A 12,872-nucleotide genomic window follows, 5' to 3' on the forward strand; every position below is an offset into this window, starting at 1 on the left:
AAAGAGAAAATACAGGACGTCTGAAGTATTTTTTTGCTTTAAACTTTGGGGGTCGAGATCAAACACGATTAAGATAAAGCCTGCAGATTTTCCTCGCGGACACTATTCATCTGCAAGTATCTGACTGTTTCCAAATGCCCACCTTGGTGACCCTACCTCACAACCTTCAAAGGACAGCAGGGAAGCTGGCAGAAACCTTGAGGGTCAAGTGCAGTCAACTGACTCTGCTTGGGTTCTGTGCTCAGCCTTGTATGGAAGAGCTGAATCAGCAGGATTTTTGCAAAGGTTGATGGTAGGAGGGATGGGGGGGCAGTCAATTCCCCTTTGACTTCTGGTATGTATAAGACAAGTCCTGGAAGTTTCCTTTGATAAATATCATTATACACAAAGAGTTCTGCATAAGAATGTACTTTATGACTTAAGTTATAACTCTGCAGTCCTGCCAACAGCCTACCAGGCCAGTGGGGGGAGTGGTATACAGCCACTAAAAATAGCACCGTTAAGAGTCACTTTGAACCTATTTCCTAAAAGAACTATTGGAAAATATCAGCAAAATACATTGCATGCCATCCCAAAGAATCAATTCAAATCCTATATTTTATAAATCACTGCAATTCTAGCTAAATACTGCTATTCCGGTTTTTTTTTTTTTCTGCTTTCTGTGGGTGTCATAATTTTCTACACTGAGTATGTACTACTTCTTAAATCAGAGGGGGCACATTTTATAAGTTTCGATGCCAGCCAACCTTCCCTTCCATTCTTACCCGTGTCTCACAGGCCCAGTGAGGAAGATATTTTTAGCAGAGACAAGAAACATAGGGTATTTAGATGTTAGGTGAGAGAAAGAGACTCCTCAAGTACATTAGTTTGTGATGCCAGTTTCTAAGCGAGGCTATCAACCACAGTGATATTCCTCCTGCAGAGGGCAGGGCATAGGAGGCTGGTCTTGTTGGTTTATTTGGGGGGTCGGTGTTGTTAGGGGGTGTTTTACTTTTCCTTGTGCTGAGATTGAACAGTGAGTATTAACACACACTGGGCAAGCGCTCAACCTGTGAGCTATAACACCCAGCCATGAAGCCATTTTTGATGTCTACATATTTGAAGAGATGGGTGTGATGGTGCCCTGGATTCATCGATTCTGAGCTGGCCTGGTGTCAAGACCTTGTACTTATTTTCTCATCCTTATAGCCTCCTGCACAGTTTGGAGCAGGTGACCTGACTTGCAACCTCTTCATCTGGGAAGTGGAAATGACCGTTTTATCTCTTAAGGTGACTTAGGAATTAAATCCGGCTAGGTTGTGCCACATGAAACTGCTATTTTATGGATCAAAATGGGTGAGCACTGGTGTTTTAGAGTCATCCAATCATTGCATATAAAGTGCCAGTCAGCTCAGCCATGTGTCCTCGAAGAAGTTTTATCCCTGTTCACAGATCACAGATTGTATGGGTAGAAAGTGAACAGGTACCAGGCTGTAAAGACAAGGGCCCGTACAAAGCTGAGGGGAGGAAGGAAGAGCTGGCTCTCAGAGTCACCAAAGGTTGGCCAAATTTGCCTCGCCTCCTTTTAAAGCTCTGCCTTACTCCACACCCACCTCATTCTCCTGACCTCATTAAATGTTCTTGCACAGTGGAACTTCTTCTCCAGTCACAGGGCCCCTGTAAGTCCCACCTCCTGACTCCACAGAGCTGACAGAGACCCTGAACCCTCCATCTAACTTCTTCCTGGGGCACAAGTTTTCTAGCAGGTACTAAGGGATATGCCTACACCAGGGAAGGTGGTGTGATGTAAGCAGCCTGGTTGTGGCCCTCATCCTGGCCCTCATTATCTGTTAGTTCCACTGCACCAGAGACTAACAGACCCAACACTGAGGAATGGGGACCCTCCATCAGGAGCAGGAACAGAGAGAAACACCACTTGTCTGCCTGCCAGGACCTCTGCTGGCAAGCAAACCCAAATGGACCATTTCCTTGAGTCATTATATTTTGAGTCAGCTTTCTTTTGAGATGGAGTGCTGCCCCTACCAGAGGAGAGCTGTGGGCTCGTTGGATGCACCATCCACACTGAGGTCTGTGTGGGAACACTCAGCTGGCAGGTCGGGACCCACCAAGAAGGGAGACTGACAGTAGGACTCTAAGGTGTTAACAACCTTAAGTTAGTTGCTCCAAGAATTGTGACAACTTGCATTAGAAACTGATTCTACAGTCACTCATTCTCATACAGATCATTCAAGTAGCCCTGTATATAAATGTTTAAAGCCATTTTTAAAGTGAGCAGGAGGCTTAGAACAGCCAAAGGCCATACCGAAGTTCACAGAATCAATATGTGAGAGAGGAAAGCCTATATATCCAATACATCAGAATTCTGTTCCTCCTCCAAATTGCAAGAAATATGGAGGAGAAACATTATTCTAGAATAGTGCTTCCTAACCTAGTGAATTCGACACTCTAAGATAAAGCCAGGTTATAGATAAGTAAATGCTCATTGAGATGGGACACCAAGCATGGTTCAAAAATGTGTGTGTGTGTGTGTGTGTGTGTGTGTGTGTGTGTGTCTGTCTGTCTGTCTGTCTGTCTGTCTGTCTGTCTGTCTGTTTGGAGACAGGGTCTCTTTATGTAGGCCTGGCTATCCTATCACTCAATAGACCAGGCTGGCCTCAAATTCACAAAGATCCTGAGTGATGGAACTAAAGATGTGTGCCACCATGCACAGCACCACAAACTTTCAGAAGGAGAAGAGGGTAGGGAACAAAGAGGAGGAAAAAGAAGAAAAGAAGGAGGGGAAGAGGAGGAGGGAGAAGAAGAGAATGAGACAATCAGTGTGGTCTTGCCTAGTCATCCACTCATTCATCACTCCAGCTGCTCTGAACCACTGCCTTCCACACACCCATACATACCACGTTACCGTGACTAGGGTACCATTCATCACATCGTTACTTGGTTGCTCTGACAGCAAGCAATCCCAGTGTTTCCGTGGCTCTAACAGCTCTCACTAGCATCTCCCTTGGATCACAAGAATACATGATAAGCTGACACCCAATCTCCTGTGTTGTCTCAGTCTAGGACAGACTGAAGTAGTGGCTCATGACTGGACATGCTACAGGAAACCTTGCTAAACCACTTAACTGCAGCTAAAGCCAGCATCCCGTCATGGCCACACATTAAAGGGTGGGTGTCCCACTGCTTCTATTGGAGCCACAGGAGAAGCAGGCGTACATAAATCATCACCAAGCACATGCAAACCACCAGTCTGTAGATTTCTATCCGTCAATATTAAAGGTAGAAGTCTGGGGTAGGGCCCTTAGAGTGTGAGAACTGGGGCCCCCGCTGCTGGGGTGGGATACCCTGACAATCTGTTTCTTACTCTGATTATCTCTGACTGAGCTCCATCAGCATTTGTCCTGTGAACCAAGGCCAAGGATGAGATCTCCAGAAGGGACTTCAACATCCAAATACTGATCCTGAGGTCAGACTGAAATTGCCCCCGTTTGCATCAGCGTGGAAGGGCTCCCGATGAAGTCGTGGATGACGGAGCTCCAGTCCATTTGCCTCCACAAAGAGAGAGTGTGAAATGACTTCCTTTGATCAGCAGGGACAGAATCTAACTGAACCGCAAGAAAACAGGAATTCATACATTCACAAAATACCTATATCATGACTCCTCTGTGTGCACTATGTTCTAGCTGCTGAGACAAAAACAGATCCCCTTCTCAAAACACCTCCCAGCTGAGTGGCATCCCGGCCTCATTTGATGAGCAGTCCGCCACGCTTCCTCCACTCAAGCGGCTTCATATAGCAAGTCAGTGACCACAGAGGGACTCCGGCGGGCTGTGTTAGAGCCAAATCACTTGCCTCACCACTGTATGTTTCTCAGTGAGTTGTAGCTCTTCAAGTAGCTCTCTCAGGCTCAGGAACCAGGGCCCACTCCTCCCTAACAAAAGGAAAGTGTTAGAAAGGACCACATGTACCCAGAAAGCAGGTGTCAGCTGTCTGTGACCAGAGGCACCAAACAAAAGACTCCAGCAATTTTTTTAATTATGTAAATGATGAAAGCTGCTTCTTGCTATTTTCTTTCCATCAGAACTCTTGGAGCATCCGCAGGGTTGATGGATGAGGCCATATCCAAAAATGGTATTCGTGTTACCCAATAAAGACACCACAGGGTTGTTCCGGGCTCAATTTTGGCAACTTGCTCAATATTCAAGCTGGGAATTTTTTTTTTAATTTATTTTTTCCCCTTGTATCTTATCGACCAGGTACAAAGGGATGTTGTTTAAATGAGAAAATCTCTTCCTTTGCTTACTGTTCTAAACTCAGTGGGTTCTCTTTGCAGCCAGGTGAGAAAAAGTTGCAATTTCAATGCAGAAAGCCCTTCTGAATGCCTGCGGCCTGGGAGGTATAATGAACAAGGCTCAGTCTTGGATCACTTCCCAGACCCACAACGCAAGAACGCTGTGGTGTCTAAACAGAAGTCCCTGGCTTTCTTTCAGTCCCTAGTCTTATTAGGCTTGATGCTTCTTTATTATGTTTTGTTCTGCATCTCTAAATCCCCCCTTCTGAAGCATAATGCCGCAAACATGGGGTCTGCGCGCCCAAGAGCATTGTCCCCGGGTCGCCATGGTAACTCAAGCACATCCACCAAGCACTTTTCCTTGCTTGCGCTCTGAGCTTGCACCTTGCACACACCCAACCCATATTCCCCACCCCCCCATCCCAGGAAGCCGGGTGTGTGGGGGGGAGGGAGGTGCTGGGGGGTGTCTGTTTACAAGCACAAGCCAAAGGGGAAGGATGACTGTGTTTTATCGACTTTATTAAAATACCTTGAACACTCGTTCAGTTTCTACTCATTATTGCTTCACCTGTGTGTGCCACGAGGCGCTGTCGGCACTTGACGAACAGCCTGAGAGGATGTTGGGTTTCTCTTTGGTGCTGGTGGGCTACAGATGCCAATGTGTGGCTTTCCTAATGATAGGACTTTATACTTTATAGCATCTTTCATCAGGGAACCTCAAAGCCTCCCTCATTAGGTTCCATAGCCCGCCCTCCCCCCAGAAGGAGGTGGGTAGATGAAGTAGGTCCCCCACATAGCAAGCCCAAGGCAAGAAGGGGCCTCCAGCTAGCCGCCTAGACATAAACAGGGCCGGGCACCACACACAGGGCACAGGATCCCCTGTCTGAGAAAGCTGCTCCAGCGGTTTAATTATACCACAGTTGGGCCCATCATTTGCATTTTTAATTCTACTCATTAAACTGAGGGTTTCTGTCAAGGGAGACTTGTCTCCACACATCTAACAGTCGCGAACGCCTGTAGCTGGCCCTGTTCTGTAGTAACCAAGCATGCTGACACAAAAGCCAGGGGCACATTCCCTTGGTCCTACACCACAGCGCAGGTCTTAGCAGAACAGCATAGGGTCTGAGGGAACCAGGAAGTGCCAGACTCTTTGGTAAACGCAAATCTTCTAAAATGGTCCTCACACCCTGAACTTCGGTGCTAAAAACAGGTGGTGCCCTGGATACAGAAATGCATGCTGTCCTCAGATGTGGAAAGCCGGCCCTAGAGAAACTTTCATTAATCTGAACTAGACAGCTAGCCAAGGGTAGAGGGAATCAGAGCCATTTCCGCAAGGATACTACATAGCCTCACCCTGTAGGTCAGCAGCATAAGGTCCGTGCGAACTGGGGTTATCTCTATTTCATCTCCAGTTCAGGCCCAGAAGAAAATAAGAGGAGCCTGGAAGGTAATAAATAACCCCTCAGAGCCTTTGTCCATGACTGAATATCTCCATCAGTCCTGCTCAGCACAGTCCAAGCAAGAACAAGCAAGGGATGCAGAGAGGCATCTGAGTGTCCATCTCCAAGTGAGGCTCCACACCAGGCCCTGGATCTCGCTGTGTCCTTTGATCTAGAAGTTTCCCTATTTGGGACTCAGCTCCTCCTTCTGAGCCACCTATTTACTGCGTCTATGACACATCTTTTTTACTTATTTTACATTTATTTGTCTGTCTATCTATCTATCTTTCTATCTATCTATCTATCTATCTATCTATCTATCTATCTATCAGGCTAAGGGTATGTGTGGAGGTCAGAGGACGTCTGGCAGAAGCTGTTTCTCACCTTCCTTCCACCATGTGGGTTCCAGGAATCAGGCATAGACCCTCAGGCTTGTGGTGAGTGCCTTTACCCCTGCACCACTTCCGCTCCCCTGGCTTCTCTTCATCTCTGCTTTGTGTTCATCAGGGCAGTCACAGATATTTGAACTAGTCTCGCTTGCTACACAACTTCCCTCCCACTGTGTAAGGTTGGGATTTCTGGTTTGTTTTACCGCTCTTCTCTCAGGGCCTGCATAGGTACCCGGTACATAAGGAAACGCTCAATACATGTTTATTGAAGTGATGAACATGGAACAAGAGGATGGAAGAGAAAGTGCCAAGAAGTTATAAAAGCCAAAAGCATCTATTTCAAAACTAGAGATGTTGAGTGCTATCCTATCACGTAGACTCGCCAGCACTAGCGCTAAAGCGCAGCCTCCTAAACCCTCCTTAGATCCGAGCAAACGTTCAGAGTCAGTAGATGTGTACAAAACACGTCTATACAACATATCATTACCTTCCTGGTTCCCAGTGATCCCACGGTTGGTGTTCCTAGTGTCTGTTCTCAGCCTCTAGGGCTTTATTAATGTAATTACAGGCACAAGTTACCAGTGGGTAGATAATTGAGTGAGGAGTGTTATCTACACACAACAAACCTCTGAAAGGCACGCAAGAGCCAGCCTCGCCCAACGAATCAAGTGGTCTTCTTGGTCCATTTGGCAGCTTTGGAAATGGAGGCTTTACGCTTAAAGGATCACCTCTAAGATGTTTACGTGGCGAGCATCCAGAAAGATCAGAGGGATTTGAAAAGCAACTCTCTCTATTTTTTTAACAAATGAATGAAAGTCAGAGCAGGGTGGAAGGGGTGGGGGGTGTGGAAAAATGCTCACCATTTGCTATGCTTCCAGAGGACCTGGCTTTGGTTCCCACTCCCACAATGGGCTGCTCACGAACGCTTAAGCTCCAGTTCCAGAGGATCAAATGCCCTCTTCTGGCCTCCACGGGCACCTGCACAGACATGGTACACATGCATAAACTCAGATATACACACACATACAAATAAATAAGTAAATAAATAAATAAATCTTTATTAATTAAAGTCATTATTAATTAAAGTCACACATAGTCAAAGGATCAACTCCCGCTTCAAGCAGTAAGCACTGGTTTCCAAGGAGAAACCTCCCTTAAGGGACATGTCACACAGTGTCATCTAAAAGAACACGGGTACAGAAGTGTTCCCAGGTTATCCTCTTGGGATCCTTCTTACTGTCTCACTTGGGGAGAACTGTCTTGTAAACATCCTTCACCAATATCATCCTTGACGGTACAAAGACAAAAGAAAAACAGGGGCATGGGGAGGGGAGCCAAAGGTGCATTGTCACCAGGCCTGGGAGGTGGAAAGCGGTATCCACCTCTGTCCCTTCTGCCTTGGCTACGTCCCCCACAGCCTGTCAGCTTCCCTTGGGGTTTCAATCTGTATGTGCTTTTCTCCTCTTTCCCTAGTGGTGCAAACACACAAGTGACTGACAGTCAGCATCTCAGTGTTTTTATACCATGGTCTCCACCATCTTTACTGAAAAAGAGCAATCCCAGATCCACAGCAAGGCTCCCAGGTGCCATCTGACCTAAGAGCGGTGACATGCAGCCCTGGAGATGCCTGCCTTCCTGCCCTTCCTTTGCCTGCTGTCAAGAGTCTGTGGACCTCTGTACCTTGAATCTCTCAACTTGTCATTAGCATGAAAATTCTGCCAAACATATCTGCTCCATCTCTAAAGATCAGGCCACTGCGGTGCACCGATGCCTGCAAGTATTTGATTGCTTCAAGATGTGCATAAAATCAAGTCTCTTTCCCATGTGAGCACATGCTTGGCTCAGCCCACCATTGAACTGACATCTTGGAACCCTGCTCTTACAAATGCTTCTTCATGTTCCCATCGTTTGATATTAAACACAAAGATAGACCTATAAAGAGGCTGCTCTCCGAAGTGCTCCAAGGACTTGGTGCATTTAAATCCAGGGACCATCCCTAGGGACCAAAGTAGTGTGGGCCAAGCTCTCTCCAGGCCCAACTGACAGTTCTTTCTTGCCCTGTGGCTCACGTTCTGTCCCCTTCTCCAAACCCTGGGCACCAGGAAGCTAGGACCATATGTGAATTGTCTATGAATTACCACATCCTGAGTGGTGCAGGTGGTTGAGCGATTCTTTCTCAATGAAATGACGAGGCTCACTGTCTTTTTCTGGTATTACAACAAGATACACCTAATACAAAATTTGATTATCCTGGCCACTTCAAAATGGACAATTCAACATCATCAAGTATGTCCACAGTGTTGTGTGAAGTCACACTCCTTCATCTTAAAAAGAAACTCTTACTCATAAGTAGCTCAGCATGGTTTTTTTTCCCCAAGAAGGGAATAAACAGAAATATCAATTACAGAGGCCAATTGAAAAGAAACTAAGACAATAAGTGCACACGTTCCTATACAGATTCCTTCTTCGTTTCATGGATCTTCTGTGATCATCTCCCCATTCTCAGAACATGGTTGTTAAACAGCTGTGCTCGGTTAGATGCTAGGAAGAAATAGATGAAAAGACACAGCCATTGTCTGTGGGGTTCATGATGCCAGGGCAGGGACAGATGCTCATTCCTGCTGCCACACACAATACAACCCTCACACCAGCAGGAGGGATCTGTGTGTGTGTGTGTGTGTGTGTGTGTGTGTGTGTGTGTGTTGTATTCTGATTATTCTTACCCTCTGCACTCTTGCTCATCTCTTTCCCATCCCTGTCGTCCCCACTCCTCCATACAGATCCCCTTCCCATATCCATGTCTTTTTTGTTCCCTGTGGCCCCCTTAGGGCCATCTATATGAACCTGGGTTTGAAACTGTCCATTGGAACCTGATGGGCTTACTTACCCTTATATACACCACTAAGGACAATGACTACCCTTCCCTATAACTCATCAATATCCAATAGTTCAGTAAGAAAGAGTAGGGATCTGAGAGAGCCCCTCCTTGATCCATAGCCAAGGACTAATAGGCCCAGTACAGGCAGCCACAGCTACTGTATAATTGTGATTGCAATGACTATGTCATGCCCAGAGATGGTGTCTCCTCAACCTTCTCTCTGTCTCCCAACTCTTACATTCTTTCTGCCCTTTCTTCCTCTGTGTTCTCTGAGCCTCAGAAGGGGTGCAAAACATGCACTGATTAGGGCTGGGCACTCGGCCATCAATTATTCTCAGCACCCAAGTGAGCAATGAGTCCGTGCTCATTACAGAAGCTCCTCTGATTATGACCGAGACTAACATTTGCCCATGAGTATAAATATTCATTCTTATAAGGCAATTGCATACCTTGTCAGTTTAGCTGAATGAGAGTAGAAAGTTGCCTTTTGGGATCTGAGGGCTCTTCAGCCATGGGGTTTTGACTGGACTTACAGCATCCACAATTGGAGACTTTTAAACAGGATGTTTGTGCTCTGATCCAAATGCTAGTGTCTCCTCGATATGCTTATGTTGAAATCTTACATCAAAGGCGATGCTATTAGAAAGTACGGCCCTTGAGAGGAATGGGGGTCTTGAAGGTTCAACTTTCATGAGTGGAAATCCTTCCCTAACAAAGAGACTCCTCCCACTTGTGCCACATGAGTACACAGATTCTCTACAGAGTCCTCACCAGACACTACATCTGCAGGTGCTTTAGTCTCACACTTCCCAGAGTCCAAAACTAGGAGCAGTAGATTCTATTGTTCATAAGCTTTCTGCTCAAATAGTTTATTGCTGCAGTCCAAATAAAACAGTTTGTATTTTGGAAAAATCAGATGAACTGTGTCCTGCGTAAGCAGTGCACACAGAGCTCGTGAGCCTGTCATACCCCCTCAGCCTAAAAAGACATTAATCATGTCATGTCACATTACTTCTGTTTCCATCTAGTCTATAGATCATCCCTGTTGAGACTCCTGGCCATTCCCAGCTCAGCCATCTTACTGCTGCTCCCCTCCTGAATTATGTTTCCTCTCATGACAATGGGAAAGCAAGTGCAGAGACGCGTACATGAATCCGTTGCCCACCCCCCCCCCCAGGACCACTCTTTGAGCTTTGAGCTCCTAAACTCTTTCCATCAGGTCTTAGTTTGAATTCTCCTTCAAGCAGGTCCAAGAAAAGAGCAAACAGGGCTTTATTTTGGTTTGCTTTGCTTTTTGTGGGGTGGAGGGTCATTCCAAGAATGAGAAGTGGCAGACAGAAAAGTAAGATACAGGAGAGAAAGACAACAAAGGGTAGGTGGGTGAGCAAACCTCCTCTTAGGATGTCGAGACCAGTTCTACTAAAGAACTACATAGAATACACCCCAGAACTGTCCCCAGAAGAGCCAAGGAGGACAGGGTCTGCAAGCCACTAATTGCTAACATCCATGGGTCAAGAATTTTTCTCTGGTCTGCCCTGGGCTCTAGCTGATAAAGCCTCAGACAGAGAGGCAGAGAGAGGTGGATGTTTGTGGTAGGAAGGTATCAACATGCATAAAAGTGGTCTTTGGAGCAGCAGGTGAACTCAGGGGTGGGTTGAGTGTGAGAGCAGAATATCCCAACATCATCTACCAAACATGCCCATCTGAGGTAGCAGGACTTGGGAGATCAAGTGTTTGCTTTGTATGTGTGAGGTCCTGGGTTCAACCCCCAATATATTGTGGCTGGCAGGATATATTTGTTCACATCTTAGGCATACAGGAAAAGAGCATCTCACAGGGAGTCTAACCCTTCTCATTCCCAATCTAGATGGGAAAGAACTACAACTGCAATAAGGTCTGCCTAGTCGAACATGGTCAACTGTGATCACAATCACTTCCAGACCTGACCCTCATAACATCTGAGATCCTCCAACTCTTTCCCCTTAGTGGGCAACTTTACGTTGTATTTAAGAATAAAATATGGGAGGATCTTTTACCCCTGAGTTGTTCCATGGAGGAGTCCAACAAAGAAAGCTGCTTGCCCTAGTTAGAATTACTACTGCTGTGATGAAACACCATGACCAAAGCAACTTGGGGCAGGGGGGAAGGGTTTATTTGGCTTACACTTCCACATCACTGTTCAACATGGAAGAAACAGGTCAGGAACCTGGAGGCAATTGCTGATGCAGAGGTCATAAAGGGATGCTGCTTCCTGGCTTGATCATCATGACTTGCTTATCCTGTTGTCTTATGGAACTCAGTTTCACCAGCCCAGGAATGGCACTACCCACAATGGATTGGACCCTCCCACATCAGTTACTAATTAAGAAAATTCCTTACAGCCAGATCTTATGGAGGCATTTTCTGAATTGAGGTTCCCTCATTGCAGATAACTCTAGTCAAACTGACATAAAATTTGCCAGCACACTTTTAACCAATCCCTGGGCTAATCCAAGAAAGTAAGAATGAAACAATAAACCGGGCATGGTGGCACACGCCTTTAATCCCAGCACTTGGGAGGCAGAGGCAGGCGGATTTCTGGGTTCGAGGCCAGCCTGGTCTACAGAGTGAGTTCTGGGACAGTCAGGACTAGACAGAGAATCCTGTCTCAAAAAACCAAAAAAAAAAAAAAAAGAATGAAACAATAAACTGAGCCTTTAATCCCAGCACTCTAGAGGCAAAGGCAGGCAGATCTCTGAGTTCGAGGTCACCCTTGTCTACAGTGCAAGTTCCAGGACAGCCAAGGCTACACACAGAGAAACCTTGTCTTGAAAAAAAATAAAAACAAAAAGAATGAAACAATAGTGTAGTCCCATAGAGAGGGAGACTTATTTGTTACTGCAATAGAACCTATCATATCCTAACTAACAGACCAAACACTGGCTCTGCTAAGAATCTCTGCAGGTTTTGATGGTTCTCTTCTGTGACAGATTTTTCCTGAGGAAAAATAACACACATGACTTTGCAAAGTACAGATGCCATGAAAATCCATCTTGGTGGACTAATGAGTGTTATTGGTATTAGGGAAAAGTGTATGGCTGAGGGATTTCTGACGAGAGTAGAAATGATTCAAAGATGGATGCATTCATTACCAAAGCCTACCACAGCATAGGTAACTACTCAGAAAAAAAAAAAGCTGAAAATATGAAGCACACTGAACAGCCTACAGACAGCTCAACAGCTTGGAAAGCGGCCTTCCCAGTGGTTCAGTTGATCTAACCTTCTTCCAGGGCGCTTGACTGGTGTCTGCTTCTTTTCAGGTTGCTTGGCTGAAAAAAAAAAAAACAAAACAAAACAACTCTGCTTCTTTGCAGCTTGTCTGGGAGTGACTCTCTGCAGTCCTTACTGTTTATTCTGGGGAGGGAGGGGCCTAGTGAATCTGGTGGGTTTCAAGGACTTCCTTTAACAACTTGAGTTGTTTACTTTCTGTTTTAAGGAGCATCTCTGAGAGTTGGAATGTTTCAATCTGGAAGAAACAGCTACACAATAGCCCTCCTACTTTTAGCCTTAAAACATTAAAGCCGAACAGGATTCAAAGACTACAGATGGAAGGTGGTTGATCATTTTCCACTCTCCAGGTAGTGTCATCTTGATGGTGTCTCTGTGGGCCCCTGACCACCTTAAGACATTATCTTGGCATTAGGTTGGGTTACACTCCTCCTTCATTTGACAGATCCAGAGGAATTACCAATTATTGCTAAACTGTCTTGCACAGAGTAGCCCTTGGGTGAGAGGATCACATCCTGGAGGACCATTTGCAACGATTGTGTAATTAATACAATCATGATGTATAACTGCATGTAATGGTTTTTATTGATACAGACCTTTTCTTTCCAGGC

General features: G+C 45.8%; 1 long non-coding RNA gene across 2 annotated transcripts in view; it reads right to left on the minus strand.

The window, feature by feature from the left end:
- The window catches only part of Gm35252, a 50,419-nt gene that overhangs the window by 23,622 nt on the left and 13,925 nt on the right, over window positions 1-12,872 (minus strand). For both annotated transcript variants that reach the window (XR_373451.2, XR_865480.1), the window contains exons 2-3: window positions 6,977-7,094; window positions 3,362-3,928 (exon numbers count right to left, since the gene is read on the minus strand). This is a non-coding gene — a long non-coding RNA (predicted gene, 35252). The remainder of the gene's footprint in view (window positions 1-3,361; window positions 3,929-6,976; window positions 7,095-12,872) is intronic.

Source organism: Mus musculus, chromosome 1 (genome assembly GCF_000001635.26).
Source record: "Mus musculus strain C57BL/6J chromosome 1, GRCm38.p6 C57BL/6J".
Lineage (NCBI taxonomy): Eukaryota > Metazoa > Chordata > Mammalia > Rodentia > Muridae > Mus > Mus musculus.